This window comes from Lissotriton helveticus, chromosome 7 (assembly GCF_964261635.1).
Source record: "Lissotriton helveticus chromosome 7, aLisHel1.1, whole genome shotgun sequence".
NCBI lineage: Eukaryota > Metazoa > Chordata > Amphibia > Caudata > Salamandridae > Lissotriton > Lissotriton helveticus.
The window spans coordinates 1,900,764,356-1,900,780,900 of NC_136068.1; the positions used below are offsets into that span (position 1 = coordinate 1,900,764,356).

At 47.9% G+C, this 16,545-nt stretch overlaps 1 protein-coding gene across 2 annotated transcripts in view; it reads left to right on the plus strand.

The window, feature by feature from the left end:
• The window catches only part of LOC144767841 (CD209 antigen-like protein C), a 175,349-nt gene that overhangs the window by 91,051 nt on the left and 67,753 nt on the right, over nt 1–16,545 (plus strand). The window lies entirely within an intron of this gene.

A 16,545-nucleotide genomic window follows, 5' to 3' on the forward strand; every position in this document is an offset into this window, starting at 1 on the left:
AGTCGCGTGCCAGCCCCCTTTTTCAGGATAAAGGTAGGAGCAGGCCCCCTTCCAAATTAGATCAATCTTTGAATCCTGAACCGACCTTCTACCCGAAGAACTCAAGACTCTTCTCAAGATTTTCCCACTTGTGACTAAGGAGTAGTCACCCTGCAGCTGCAGGCACCAACCAAGCATCGCGGTTTGTTGCCAGTCTCTCCTTCGGATCAAGACTGCTCCAGCATGACGAGAACCGGCTTCCCTGGCACCTCTGACCTCAACCTACATCATCAGCCCAGCTGTGATCCGTGGGTGCGACGAGACCTCGAGGGACCGGTCATCTTCAGAACTGCACGACGCTTGTCCAGCACGACCACCGAGTGACCCTCGACTGAGTGCTTTGGGGTAAGAGAAGCCCCGACCCTGAGCAGCTCCAGCACCGAAGTTCAGCCCCCCTGCATCCACGAGATCTGCGTGGGGCCCTTCTGCTCCTTGCTGCTCACCGCGTTGTCCCGGTCACTTGCCCGTTGGCTAGTGGCCCTTTTACGACGCTCCACGACGACAACTACTGCTGGTCTGGTTGCTCCAGACTAGCCCTTGCTCCCCTCCAAAAGAGGAGCCCCCTGGACTCTCCTGGTCCACTCAAGACGCCATTTTAGGTCCACCGCGTGGGCCTTGCATTTGCCAAGACTTGTTGCCCAATCCTGGGTCCAGCGACGTCGACAGCAAGTACCTTCGTGGGACAGCTCGCACCTCCATCCTGGTCGCCGACAACGCCTCCTGGTCCGAGAGACTGCAGAGTCCAGCAGCGCCCACTCACCTGGTCGAGGTGACTTCGCCCGGTGCCACTCTGGTGCCCACTTAATCACTGGCTAGTGATTCAGAACTTGGTCCCCTCTGCTTACAGGTATCCTTCTTCACCGATCCAGGCTTGGATCTCCACGAACTTTCTTCACTGGCCGCCTGCCAGCAACTTCTTTCTTCAGGCTCCTGGTCCGTCAACGTGGGTTTCCGACGCAACTTGAACCCTATGCAGCCGCAGCACCTGGGCTAGGTAAACTGAGTACCCCGGTGCTCCAGCATAGTCCAACACTCTAAGTGTTCGGATCCACTCCCGTTTTCGTCCCACCTAGTCGGGTTCGCCCGAGAACAGCAACTTTGCAACTGCTAGCATTCCTAGACTTGTTCCCGCATTACGCGTGAGAGTTCCCACTCTGCACACGGCGTCCCTAGGCCTCCTGCTTCTAATCTAAGGGTTCAGCATTGTAGGCCTAGCGTTTCTACAGTCTAGAAAAGTATTACTTACCTGCTAGTAATTTCGCATTCCACTTGTATAGTATATGGTTTTTCGTGCCCCTCGGGCATTTGTGTAAATTGTGCGACTTTAAGTATTTTTATAAGAGTTTTGTTGTGTGCTTAGCTCCCTGTCTCATAAAGAGCCAGGGTAGTCTTGTTATAAATAAATATACAGTTTATTTTCATAACAACTTGTGTGGTGTCCTTTCACTTGGTGTTCAAGGGGTAATGTGATGGTGAAACAGCTGGCTTAACACGCCCTCCAGAGTCTTAGCCTTAGACTGCTCGTATCCATGCTACTAGGATAGCTGGTCTATAAGGTTGACTTACAACCAAACATCAATAAGGGTTGTTTGGACTGATACATAGTGATCACTAGAATAGTGAGCACTGCATATCAGGCCAACTTCTCACATTGACCAACTATCCAATCAAGTCACTCAGTTTGAAAAGAATTATCTCGAAAAACTGATACCTCCTTAATAATGATTAGACTCTCAGAGAACGTCTTGATACAAATGTTTCTATTACATTTTTACTACAGAGAAAATGTGTCATACTTTGGAAAAAAGAATATTTGAGTTCCTCATGCCGCAGAAATCCTGGCTTACCCATTAAAACATCTCTAAAAGTGAAATTGGAATCCATCCTGGGTAATCAGGCTCCACAGAAAGTCACGTAGATTATTGGTCAGAATGGTAAGAGCTTTGATATCAAGAATCTTATCAATTGTACAACATCAAATATGATATACATATGAATATCCCTTAATGGCCTGTTATATATGGGCCGCACCGTTCGCTAATTAAGACTACCTGTATCAGAAAATCTTCTGCTATTGGACGATAGGATGACAATCATCTGGAGGCACCACACTGTAAAGATGTTGATGGTAATGATGAAGGTTGACTTATGTTTGTTGGTATAGCCACACAGACGGAACATCCCGATGGAGGGTGGTGGGGGATACTGGGAATGAACATTGTGTAAACTTGATTTTAACATTAACATCACAAGATCAACACCAAAACCACCTGGAACGAACACAGACGAAGAGTTAAATGCGCTTTATCAAGATGGTGACTATGTAGTCATGGATGCTGGATGACACATTAGTTGTCCTGCTCTTATTTCCTATGTTAATTGATTATCGTCTATAGAGTGTATAAATTATCGACTGTGAAAATTACAGCGTTTATAATTATAAATTGCGTTATTTTGCATCTATATCTTCTTGTTACAGTACATGGTAATTGTAAGCATAAAGGCCAGGTGGCAGATCTCTGAGCAGAGTATTTGTACCTAGAATAAAGTGTTATTTGCATATCTGTATAGGATTTATGCTTTATAAATTCTTCAAATGTTCAAGGTATCCTTAGAATTATATAATCTATTAGGTTAATTGCTTTTGATGGCAGGTTCAGCAGGGATTATTGTAGATACATTCATGAATGCTTCCTGATTATAAGGTTGGTTTTAGTTAGTTGCCATTGAGTAGTAGTCTCCAGGTGATTAGTATTCAGTATGGGGTATTTAGATATCACATGTGTAGTGGTCATGTGATCAAGATGAATCCCAGGAAGGTGGGATATATACACATACACATACACACACATACTCACATACACACGCACACACGAGCACACACATACATGCACACATATTAAATAGTGGCGATATTCACTAGATAGTTACAGTTATAGCTAGGTCTGCTTGTCCACAGAAAGAACGTTTTTTGGTTTGCTAATAACTCTGGCCCTGTTTGATGAATCTTTACAAAACTCTCCAAAGATAAAGTTCATCCACATCAACTCCTTCCTAGAACGTTTTGGGGTGATCCATCAAGCGGGGGCCAGAAAAATGGGGAGTCCTAAAACGTAAAATCCCATGCATTTTCCAATGACTTATTTAGACAAGGTGACAGCAAAGACTGTTGAACCGGATTACACCAAATTTGGTCTGTAGATTGTGCGTTTTGTGATTTGGTGTAAATTTGTTCGGCAGTCTTTGAGAAACTAGCAACAAAAATAATTGTATATCTGGATGGTTGGATCGCGAGAGTCTCGAGAGAATCTCTCGGCAGAGCCAAATTAAAAATAGAGCATTCTGATTGGTCAAGGAAGCATTATTTCCATTGGGCCATCTTGCTCTCCTGCGGGGGCGAGCACTCTGATTGGCTGCCAGCAACATGAGAAAAATGCTGCTAGTAACCGTAATAGGACTAAGGCCTTAGTCCCCTGTGCTGAAATAAAAAATAAATAGTATAAGGAGGTATGGCAGGGATAATCTGACCCCAAGAGGGACCACCCTGGGCCCAAAAAGTAAAAAGAAATCAGTAAAATATGTGCGATCCCCTAAGAGTCTTGCGAAATCAAAAGAAAATGGTGGCCAGGCCGCATTTAAATAGCTTATGCCCTGGAGAGCTCATCTATGGGACTAAATTCTTAAATGGGAGGGGGCTGCGTGCCCCCCCCCACCCTGAGCCTCCAAAGGCCTATGGGGGGCCCATCTGGAGCTGACATTTGGCTAAATGGGGAGTGGGACCACATGGACCCCCTCCCTGAGCCTCCCAACGCCTGATGTGCCCAATCCCAGGGCGAAAATGTTTTTATTTGGGAGGGAGATGGTCATCCCCATCCCTGAACCTCCAAAGGCCCAGGGAAGTCCCCCCTCCTCCTCCCCGGGGCAAAAAAATGTTTCCATGGGAAGGGGGCCCACGGCCCCCTCCCCGAGTCTCCAAATGCCTGCAGGTCCAAAGTTTTACAAAATGGGAAGGTGCCACATGACCCCCGTGCCATTAATGACTGAGGGGACCTCATCCTCCGTGGCCAGCTCAGTAGCTATGTCTCGGGGAGCCCAAATCTGGGCCACAGCACTTTTCCTGCCCGCACTTGTGTGGACAAGAAAACCTGTGTTAGCTGTCGCTTGTCATGAGCATTTTTTAATTTACTGTCAAGCAGGAACAAACACCAAGTTCGCTCCCAGCGGGCCGGAGCTTCATAAATACTCTTGTATGGGTGTGTAAGTGGCAGTACGGGTATATAAGTGGCTGTGTGAGTAGCAGCATGGGTGAATGATATGCTGTGTGAGTGGTGGTATTGGTGAGTGGATGTGTCAGTGGCTGTATGAGTGAGTGAGTGGCAGTGAGAGTGGCCCTATGGGTGGGTATGTTGTGACTGTATAGGTGAGTGAGTGGTGTCTGAATGGCTGTATGATTGAGCGACTCGGTGTGTAAGTGACTGTTTGGGTGATTGAGCGGCTGTTTGACTGGGCATTTGCTTAAGTTAGTTGTTGTGCAAATGGCTGTATTGGAGAGTGTGTGTGAATGGCAGTATGGGTGAGTGAGCAGATGTGTGAGTGCTTGTATGGATGTGTGAATGGAATGGGTATGTAACTGGTCATGTTGGTGTGTGAGGAAGGTTGTGAGTATTTGTATGAGTGAGTGAGTGGCTGTTTTGAGAGGCTGTATGAGTAAGTGAGTGGGTGTGTGAATAACTGTATATGTTAATAAGTGATTGCGTTGGTAGCTGTATGTGTAAGTGCGTGGCTATGTGAGTGGCTGTATGGGTGAGGGAAAGGTTATATGAGTGGCTATAAGAGTGAGTGAGTGTGCTACTGCCTCTGCGGAGGAGTGAGTGGGTATACGAGTACTGGTATGGGTATATGAGTGGGTGTGTCAGTGAGCGTACAAGAGAATCTATGGAGGTGTGAGTGGTTCTGTGGATGATGTCATCAGTGATGTCATTTGAGATGTCATCAGTCATGTTGTAAAAACAGTTTCAATCGGGTCGGGGACAATCGATATTTGCCCGGCGGTATTGCCTCTGTGACCCTCTAGTTATTTAAATCAATGAAGAGGCAGGCGCTGGAGACTAGAAAGCAGGAAACAAGGTTTTTTATTCTCTCCGGAGGAGAACACAACGAAACGGACAGAAGGTATCGTTCTGAGGTGCTCTAACTGCATCCCGGAGGCCTGGCCTCTTATACACGAGTTTATCTCTTTATTACATGTAACACATTCTCGTCGATACTTTGATGTACGGAAAGACATCCTCAGAATCCCCCCTTCCCAGCCCGTTCCCATGCAAGGCTACAGTGGAAGTCCCCGCCCCGTTCACAACAGGTGATGATCATTGCGCAGCTGGGTATTCCGCCGATTCACGGAATGAGGGGAGTCTGATTGGATCTCATGGGGTGGGGGCTTTGATCAACCCGGGGATTTCTTTGATGGGGGAAGCTTTCTATTGTACGGGGAGGGGCGAGGGTGGTATCGGCAGAGCTGGGTGTCGGCTTGGGAACGGGGAGGACAAAACGGGCACACGGGGAAAAAGGGGGTTTGCATCTAAGGGCCGGAGATCATGAAAGGAAAGCAGGGAGGTGTCGCGCTGGGAACAGGATGAGGGCCGGGGGCAGAGCAGCGCCGAAGAGGGGTTTATGACTCAAGGCAGGTGCAAGCAGGGGGGTGGTCAGCGGGCAGGCTTAGCGAAGGCAAAGGGCTATGTCAGGGGCCAGCGGCATGCAAAAGGGTTGGTTCTGATCGGGGCATCTTAAAATGGCGGGCGCGCACGACAAAAGTGTGGCATCAGGGGAAGTGGCAAGATGGCGCAGATAATGTTCACCAAAACGCACTAATTTTCCACAGTCCCTCCTTTAACATATTCAAGACATCTTGTTGGTTCATTTTCTACTCGGGTCTATTGTGGTGAGCATGAGAGAGAAAACGGTAGGAAACCCAAGATAAAGAGTTGTAAACAATACATTTTGAGGTTTCTAGTTTTTAGGAGGTGCACCTATTTGATGAACTTTGATAAATTTGTTCAGCAGGAAAGTCATAGGAATGAAATACAAAAACGGCGAGCAGCAAGTACATATCATAACATAAACTGGCAGGTTAATACATATTTCGGATTCGGATTGGAGCAGGATCAATACAATGGTGGCTGGGAGAGAAATGAGGCGTAGAAAAAAACGGTGGTTGAGGATGTCAAATGTTCGAAGTTTACGAGTTCTCATTGTTCTTTGTGGTCTTTCGTTGGCGCTGTTGAGCACCGGCGGTGGAGCTACAAGTCCGGCTCTGTTCTAAGTTCTGCGTTGCAGGGCACGACCCTTTCCTCGCGTTTCTGGTCGGAAAGGTCCTTTTCGCCCCGTGTCCTTTGAGGTGATTGTCAGAAAGTTCCGATGGAAGAAGAGCGTTCAAAACAGTCTATAGGGTAGGTCAGAGGAAAAAGGGGGATGGAGCAAGGCCAAATTAGGAACAAACTAGGGGAACGAGAGACTTCAAATAGGCGGGCGTGTGACGGAATTCAGAGAGCGGGGACTTGTCGACAGGCACTGGACGTCGAGCAGGGGCATCAGGTCGACCCTTTCTTTTCATGCTGTCGAAAACAGTGCCTCGTCCTGCAGCTCTTTTCAGTCGTGGTCTCGCCTTGGCTAATGTCGCAGGTGTCCCTTAGTCTGCAGTCGGGCCTCGTGCTCCCACATCCGGTCCTTCTCTCCTCCAACAGCAGTACCCTTAAACAAGTTTGAAAAGACAGTTTTTTAGAAAATTTTCGGATGAAGATAATCAAAAAAGTCTATTTCTCTCCCAGCTCCAGGCAAAGAATGAAAATGTCCGTCATTTTTAACGTTCACAACTGGCATATGAATGACCGGTGGCGGACCTGCTGGATTTACTATGACCTTCCTTCATAATCATTTATTACAGGCATGACGGTTCATCTGATGGTAACCCACCTTCGGGAGACAAATCTGGCAAAGATATGCCGTTCTCTAGAGTTTCACATTTACAAAAGGGTACAGTGAGTCGTCAACATGGTACTACACAGGTATTTTGCTGAGAGACGAACATGGCTAAACATTTCCTTTCTATCGGTGCATCCTGTTTTTCAACTACTGCGGGGTTCATTTTGATGATTTCTTTACCTTGGTCTAGTCTGTTAACCTTGTAAAACATCATTCTGGGTCCTACGTAACCTTTTACAGCCCGGTTACTTAACTAGGAAGGACAGGGGTTTTATGGGAGACAACCAGGGACATAGACAGGGGAGGTAGCGGGGGTGATCGTTTTTCTGGTTTGGGTATTGCGACGATTCGGGGAGGGGAGGGTCGCGTATTCTGAGGTCCTTGTGTTGTACTATGGGAGCCGTTGACATGTAGTTCCCTTATTTCGGGCCAGATTAGGGAACCTCTGTCGTCTTACCTGTCCTTTCCCTTACGGCCCAACCTGGGTTCATTGACTTCTATCGGAAAAGGAGAGGTAATGACGCGGCCTCAGGGTGATTGTATTAAAGACAAATGTTTGTGCAAATACTGACGGTATTTGAAGCCAATTAGGTGGTGTGCTAGGGGTGGCAATCTGCCAATTTCGGGGCTAACCACTCGGGAGAGTGGTAGTGCAAAAATAGAGAGAGAGAGAGAGAGAGAGAGAGAGAGAGAGAGGGAGAGAGAGAGAGAGAGAGAGAGAGAGAGAGAGAGAGTGTGCAACGGCAGGCTAAATAGTGCACGTGCAACGGAGAGGGCGGCAGTGCATTCAAGAAAGGCTATTTAGTGCATTACACAGTAAAGGGTATTCACGAGTCCGCGGTAGAATCTTGTAATCATGCAGTTTGAGCATTAGGCAGGGTAGAGGGGACGTGCTTTGAGAAAAGGAAAGAAGAAAAAGGAGGTACCATTTTGTCGCACTTTCTCGCATTCTCGGTCCTTTGACCAGTTGGGTCAACGCTTCAGTCACACACACACACACATTCCCTCACAGTTTCGCATCATACGTGACATGGGTTCATTTTTCCGGTCTGGTTTAAGGGTGGTCACTTTTTATCAGGTTGTGCTAATTTTTCGGGCTTGTTCGATACGTGAGTAGTTTGCAGGCGTGCTTGGGCACCACCCTGCGGCGCTAGTCCGTTTCGTGTATTTAGACATGGCAAGGTCTCAGATCTTCGCCACACCTCGGCTGTAATTTCTGACGTAACCTGCAGAGGGAGGAAAAGAGGGGGGGGTGGGGGAGACAGCATTCGCGCGCATTCAAATACATGGATTCATAAGTCCTTTACTTACCTCTTACTCGTCTTTTCCTCCTTGGGGCAGGGTCCCCGGGGATATGGTTTTCGGAGTCGGGGGGGGGGGGTAGTGTGTTCATGTAGGGCGTGTGCGGGGAAACATAAAAAGGAAACCAGAGGTGCCTAGTGCGAGGTATCTAGTCAAAGGATATATCTCACTATCGGGATCCTTAAACCTCTTTCGACGCCGTGGCGTTCTAAAGTTCTTCGGTTCTTGGGTCCCTGCTACTTCGGAACGTTGTACTTTACAATATTTACATTATTTCATTTCACCCTCCTTTTACATTCCCTCATTTACACCATTCGTTTTACCCATCCTTGGAAGTCACGGTCTTCCTCTACGCGAGAGTTCATGAGTCAGTCGCGTACTTTTAATGCGGAGCGTCGTGTTGTCGATCCGATCCGTCCTCCAAGGCTGGGCAACCATCTTCCTTTAACCTTAAAGAGAGAGCAGAGTAGGGTGCACAGAAAAAGAACTTTCCTACCCATCCCATATTGTTTTAAAATAAAACATGCAATACCCGTCCATAGTTTCAAAGACTTTAATTTGCAAATTCATTTCAGCATATGGATTAGGAGGGTGTGGTCGTATTTGGTCGGTCGTGGCAATGGCTAAAGTGCGTACAGTGGGGGGTGTCGTTTGCAACAGTAAAAAACATCGGAAAGTTTTACTCATTCATTTGTAAGAGACTAAAACGTCTATTAATTGGCCGGGGGTTCGGGGGCATATATTTTCATAATTTAGAAACATAATCATAACAGTTGTAATCAGATTTCCTATATGCATACCGTACGTATGCATCGTAAATGAGGTTTACATCAGTTATAAAAATATAATACATTGTATATTCGTAATCAACATTTGTAACGGGGATCTTTTCATACTGTTCGTCGAGTGAGCTCTCCTTGTCTTTTCTAGCCAAGTGTACAAAGGATCACAAAAATCTCAGAACATCAAGTTTATATTAGTGCGAAGGAACACCACGAGGTGTTCGTAAGTTCCGATTGATACCAGCGCCATTTTGGGCGGGGCCAGCACAGTCCGGAAGCAGCATCAGGGGGAAATGTTTCCATTACTGGCAGTTTGGACCAGAGTCCTTTTCGGCGGTTCTGGACCAGAGTCCTTTTCGGCAGTTCTAGAATTCACGCTAACAGAAGGTGTGGCAATGTCATGTTTGTTTCGTTGGCGATCGAAGCAGCCGTCCCTTACCGGAAACCTGCAAAGGCCGAAGGCTCCGCCGGGGACCTTTGCATGATCTTCAAGGCTGCGGAGATGCTGTCGGAGATGGGGGCTCGTGCTCCATGGGACAAATGTTCGAGTTGTATGGCTGGCCAAAGTTACTCTAGTGGCCGGGGCCCGCCTTCCAGCGGATCCAGACGCCATTTTGAGGCCCTACAGGGGCCACTCTCGTCGAGTTTGCAAGAATGGAAGAGACCCTTTGGAGTGAAGGGAAGAGGTCCCTGTTTTGTGAGAGCGGGACGTTCAGCTGGGGTGCAGCTGTGATGCCCCCACCTGGGGGGGCGAGGGAGACTCGTTCACATCGTCTCCTTCTCCCGGTGCACTCCATGCCGCTCCTTTTCATCGCCCTGCATGAAGGCCTCTCCACATCCGGTGTTCCCCAAGCGTCACCATTGTACGTTCGGTGCTGCGCAAATACTGGGGTGCCACCATGGTGTGTCCGGTGCTGTGGAAGTATGGGCACCATCGCCTGACTGGGGGTGTTCGGCGCCGGGCTGGGGGCTGGGAAACCTCCTACCGGTGGAGGTGGGAGAGGCTCGTCCGCGTCGCCTCTCCCTCCCAGCCCAACTTGGACAAATTGTTGTGGAGGTACGTGCAGGACATCCCGCCGTCCAGGACTGCTGCGGCCGTGACGGAAGAGAAAAGGAAGAGGTGCCTCGCTCTCCTCTTGACATGTGGCGGGACTACCTTAGTCTTTCCAGGCCCGTTGCGGCCGGCCAAAGAGACATGTGGCGGGACTACCTGCAAATGCCCAGGCTGCGGGCTCCCGCCTCTCCTCCGGCTCCCCCATACGTTAAGATTTCCTGACCAAGAGTTGGCGGCGGGGCTCGCCTTATATGGGTTGCCGTTGGTTGGGCGTAGCCGTAACCCTGCCCTACTTTGGAAGGTTCCAGAATGGGGGGGGGGCGAATGTTCTGTTTGACTTCCATTTTCTACAGTTTATCGTTATTATTCCTTGTTTGTTGTGTTAAATTAAAAGTTCAAGTTTATTAATGTTCTACGGATTTTGTTTTATCATTTCTTTCTTTCCAGGTTGCTTTTATGCTAAGTTTCTGCTAACAGGGGTCGAGTAACACGGAAACACATGTAAAAGGGATGACGCAGATTTGTACATTACATACACACGAACTCAGACGGGGGACAGTACAAGTACGACATACAAAGACCCAAGACAAATATAAGAAACAGTTATTGGTCATAATTATCTCTTTCCGTCTGTGAATTTTAAACGAGGCTGGGTTCCCGTCTTGACATTGCCCGACCTAGGAGAACTTGATCATGCCGCTGAGATTTTCCTGGCGAAATCTGTGCCATCGGGCATAATCAAACGTGGTGGTTCTGTCTGGCCTGTCTATGTAAGTCGGGTTCTTCTCTGTCTCGCGCCTTTTCTCGTACTGTCGGTCTGTCGTTCCTGTCGGCCCTTTGCTTCTACTCACGCTCAGTAGAGTCGGGCATTGGGCTTTCCAGTGTCCGACATACCTACAAAAAGCGCATTGGTTTGACCCTAAGTCTGGTCGTCCTTTGTATAGTGTCGGGGGATAAGTTGTGGGTAGCGGTGTCCTGGGGTTGTCCTGTCGGTATATTTCCCTACTTGGTTTATCCTCGTCTTTTCTCTGTCGTTTCGTAGCCTCTCTGCGCCACATACCGAGACTGTCGAGCATAATTGGCGTCGTCTTATTATTTCGAAGGGCTATTTCTAACGTTTCTATTTTATCAAGGTCGAAGGATCCTGCCAGTGGCCACTGTTTGTCTTGGCTATCTTCGGTATACCTGTGCCATAATTTATTATAAGCTATGGTAACTAACCCATAGTTTATGAACATGTCCTTATTAGGGGTGCCTTCTAGTGGAGCCATATGGTCCACCTCTAACACCCGGTCCGGGCTAAACAGGCTATTTATCAATGGGGAGAAGACAGACATGACGGCTCGTAACGAGGGACTAAAAAGTCAGCACTGCCTATCTTATCACTAGGTGCAAAGACTAGACAGAATATTTCTATTCTACGTTGTTTGCAGGCAGTGAATACCTCATGGATCCAAAAAAAACCAATAGACCAACAAAATAACAATGGGGAGAATGAGTAGGACCGCAAAGATCTGCGTCACCTACCCTTTTCACTATCTGCAAAAAGGATGGTCTCTTCCCTGCTTGCAGACAGAGAATCTCCAGGAAACAATAGTTTGTGAACAACAGTTCAGTTTCAAGCAATTATTGAGTGGGGGAGAAAAAGAACAAGCACGGCTGCTACCCTACTTATCCTCCACTGCTTGCAAAGGGAGAGAGAGCCTGTTGCTTCTCCGTTTGCAGACAGTGAATCTCTAAATAAAAATAAACAAGGCAATACTAGTATTTTGAACAATCAAGCAATCAAGACAAATTTCGCAACTAGTCGTGGCAACACGACCTTACCCGGACCATGTGGACAGTTTCTTGTCTTCCGAATCCAGCGCCCGATCGTCCTCTTTTTCTCGTATTTCTCACGGCACTCCTGATGGTTCCCAGTCAGGACCGTAGATCACTCGAGAGAGGTCTGTTCGGAACTAGTGAAGTTCGGATGATCGGCTGCCAGACGAGGGTCTATTGGGCAAGAGCTCTCCCGATCGTTGCAGTCGTTCACTCTGTCGTCGGGACCTCTCCCACTGGATCCACGAGTCGCTGATGGGCCCCACGCTTGGGACGCCAATTGTAAAAACAGTTTCAATCGGGTCGGGGACAATCGATATTTGCCCGGCGGTATTGCCTCTGTGACCCTCTAGTTATTTAAATCAATGAAGAGGCAGGCGCTGGAGACTAGAAAGCAGGAAACAAGGTTTTTTATTCTCTCCGGAGGAGAACACAACGAAACGGACAGAAGGTATCGTTCTGAGGTGCTCTAACTGCATCCCGGAGGCCTGGCCTCTTATACACGAGTTTATCTCTTTATTACATGTAACACATTCTCGTCGATACTTTGATGTACGGAAAGACATCCTCAGAATCCCCCCTTCCCAGCCCGTTCCCATGCAAGGCTACAGTGGAAGTCCCCGCCCCGTTCACAACAGGTGATGATCATTGCGCAGCTGGGTATTCCGCCGATTCACGGAATGAGGGGAGTCTGATTGGATCTCATGGGGTGGGGGCTTTGATCAACCCGGGGATTTCTTTGATGGGGGAAGCTTTCTATTGTACGGGGAGGGGCGAGGGTGGTATCGGCAGAGCTGGGTGTCGGCTTGGGAACGGGGAGGACAAAACGGGCACACGGGGAAAAAGGGGGTTTGCATCTAAGGGCCGGAGATCATGAAAGGAAAGCAGGGAGGTGTCGCGCTGGGAACAGGATGAGGGCCGGGGGCAGAGCAGCGCCGAAGAGGGGTTTATGACTCAAGGCAGGTGCAAGCAGGGGGGTGGTCAGCGGGCAGGCTTAGCGAAGGCAAAGGGCTATGTCAGGGGCCAGCGGCATGCAAAAGGGTTGGTTCTGATCGGGGCATCTTAAAATGGCGGGCGCGCACGACAAAAGTGTGGCATCAGGGGAAGTGGCAAGATGGCGCAGATAATGTTCACCAAAACGCACTAATTTTCCACAATGTCACTGATCATTTCATGAGTGATGTAATATGTGAGGTCATAAGTGGTGCATTGCGGGGCATAAGTTGTAGTTAGCTCACGTAATTATATCTGCCGAATTACACTGGTTTAGTCCGTGTGAAATTTGAGCAGAACTATAATGTTATGTTATGTTATGTTAATCTGGGTCTTATAGAGCGCTCAGCTACTCAAGCAGAGTGTCCCGGCGCTATCAGACCCAACCAGGCACAGAACAAGAAACCAGATGGACTTTATTGACAAAACAGCCAGGATTTGAGCTCCTTTCTAAAAGACAACAAGTTGTCAATCTTTCTCAGTGACAGTGGCAAAGCATTCCAAGCCTTGGGCGCAAGGTGTCTAAAGGAATGACCTCCAATGCGAGCCCGCCTGATAGCCGGGATTGTGGCCAGCGACAATGAAGCCGAGCGCAAAGCTCTGGTCGGATGGTGAAAACTGATCCTATGCCTTAAATAACGAGCGCCCTTGCCATGCAAGGCCTTGAACGCTATTGTAAGGGTCTTAAAAACAATGCGTTTTCGTATGGGCAACCAGTGAAGGGATGTGAGAAGCCCCGGGGCGTGGGATCTCCGGTTAACGCCGAAAATTGCCCGTGCCGCAGAATTCTGCACCACCTGCAAGCGAGACAGAAGATAATCAGCGAGGCCGAGAAATAGCGCATTCGCGTAATCCAGCCTGGATCTAATCAAGGCTTGTACAATCGTCCTCCTATGGGCAGTAGATAGAAGAGGGAGGAATTTTCTCATAATTTTTAAGAGACCAAAGCACTGACCCACCAGGCTCAGAATCTGCGGTTTAAAGGTAAGGCCATTGTCCATCTTCACTCCGAGATTCTTGACAACTGCAGTATCTGTGGCGGGTGGAAACATGGCTGCCGGCCACCAAGAATTCAAGCCAGGGTCAGGAGGGCAGCCAAAGAAGAGGACCTCAGATTTATCTGAGTTGCATTTTAATTGATTTAATTGGAACCATGCAAAGACGTAATCCAGGCAACTCTTGATCTGCTCTCCATTAAAGTCCGAGTTCTTTCCACAGGTGAAGAGGAGCTGTGTATCATCGGCATAAGAGACAATCCGGGCACCGCGAGACTCAGCCAGTGCCGCCAGAGGGGACATATAGATGTTAAAGAGAGTGGGGCTCAGGATAGAACCCTGAGGAACTCCCACCTCCAGAGGCGGCACCGTGGCTGAGTACGGAGGAGCCCAGACTGTCTGTTGGCGGTCCGATAGGAATGACTCGAACCATCTGAACACCGTCCCCTCTACCCCAATTACGAGAGTTTTGCAAGGAGACGGTTATGGGGGACGTTGTCAAACGCCGCTGAGAGATCTAGCATTACCAGCAGTGCTTTACCCCCCTCATCCAGGACCTCTTTGATGGCCACCGATACCTCCAGGAGAGCAATTTCCGTGCTCATGTTTGCTCTAAATCCAGACTGGGTGTGATGGAGGACACCCTGCGTCTCAGCAAAGTCCGACAGAGCTGCCTGCACGTGTTTTTCCACAATCTTTGCCAGGACCGGAAGCAAAGAGATAGGCCGATAGTTGCCATGAATACTTGGGCCAAGCGTCGGCTTTTTCAGGAGGGGAAGAACCATCGCCTGTTTCCAAGCCAGCGGAACCACCCCCAACTCAAGTGAGCAATTTAAGATAGGGTTGATGATGGGAGTGATGGCCTGTGCAATTTTGGCTAAGAATTTAGCAGGGCAAGGGTCCAGCGGGGAACCTGATTTCATTTTAGAAAGAAGTTCCAGTGAAGCTTCGGGGCCAAGAGATGGAAACTCAGACAGTGTGGGTCTCCCCGCCGCAGAAGGAGAACAGCGGGGACCGACAAGGGCAACAGCTCCTAGGCCAGCCGGCGAAAAGGTCGTCTGAATACTGCGGATCTTATTGGCAAAGAAATCCGCCAATTCCGAGACCCAAGGATCAGAAAAAGAGCACTTGGTAGTAGTGGAGGCAGGAGATGTGAATTCCTTCACAATCGTAAAAATTTCTTTACTGGTGTTGGAGGCCTCATCAATCCTCCTGGCAAAGTAGTTTTTTTTTGCCAGGTAGATTTCTTTGTGATAGTTCTTAACACCCTGCCTATAGGCTGCCTTTAATGGCTCTTCGTAATTCAATCTCCAGGCTCTTTCAGCCTTCTTACAATGCCTCCGGCTGACTTTGAGTGACGGCGTGAACCACGGTGCCGAGGCACGAGACAAGTTCTTATGCCTCAATTGGAGAGGTTCAAGTTTCAAGTTCAAGTTTATTTTATTTGCATAGTTTGTTAAAACCATTGCAACATAGAAATAATTCATTACAGTCCATTTTATGTATATAAAAACTCCTTAGTTATAAAAGGATAAAAGTTTCTGTTAAATAACTGTACAATAAAATTCAAATATTAAAAGTCACTTATTCAGGCATGTTATAACCGGGAGTACATGTCACGTTGTTTCCGCCACAATAATTCATGGGTATGATATTTTGTTTGTAATTGCACAGATACATTTATAAGTTTAAAAGTTAGATTACAGCCAGTGATTTGATTTCCGGTAGTTTCTTTTGGCATGCTGTCAAAAATTTTACCAAAGCACAGTTTAGTTGAGGGTCACTTGGGGTAAGGCAAGCCAGAACTGCCTGCCTCCTAGTTCTAATTCCACGCTGATTGAATTTTGCTTTCAATATTTGTAGCCGTTCTTATGAGAGTTGTTTGCAGGAGCATAATAGATGCAGCAGGTCTTCCGATGCTAACCCGCATAGGCGGCACCTAGGGTCCACCTTCTCCTTCAGCCAGGGTGGAGAGTGCTGAGAACCTGGTAACAATACCATTCTGAACTTCATAAAGCTAATTTTTGTGTGCTTGGCATAACCCGTGTTAAAGTACTTCTGGGCCGCTTGCTGACAGTATGTATTCAGAGTCATCCAGCCATGAGACCTTTCGGCGAGTGAAGCTTTGTCCTCCAGCCATGATAGATATTTGACTGATTTCCAGACTAGTTTCTTAACTACGCCGGAGCTGGTGGGAGTTTCCCACAGTTGGTTCAGTCCCAATTCATGTAATCCTTCTTTGAGGTATGTCGCTGCAGGAGAGGAAGTGTGTCTGCTTATCTCTTTCCATAACTGTGCATTTAGCGTCCCTGGAGCGGCTTTACGTATTTTATCCCTTCTGGATGCTAAACTCAAGCCTTATTTGCGAGGGGGAAGTATATTTGGGTAACCCAAATATAACCCTAAAGGTGCTTGTAACTGTGGAGTCCAGTAGTTTGGCATCTCTTCCTTTATGGGCTTCGCTACCATAAGTTATTGTTGGCAGTAACTTTGCACGAATCACCTCAACTATAGGCAGAATCGACGGGCTGGTTAATTTGGAATTCAAAGTTTTTAAGGAGATTGCCAGAGCGATTCCTTT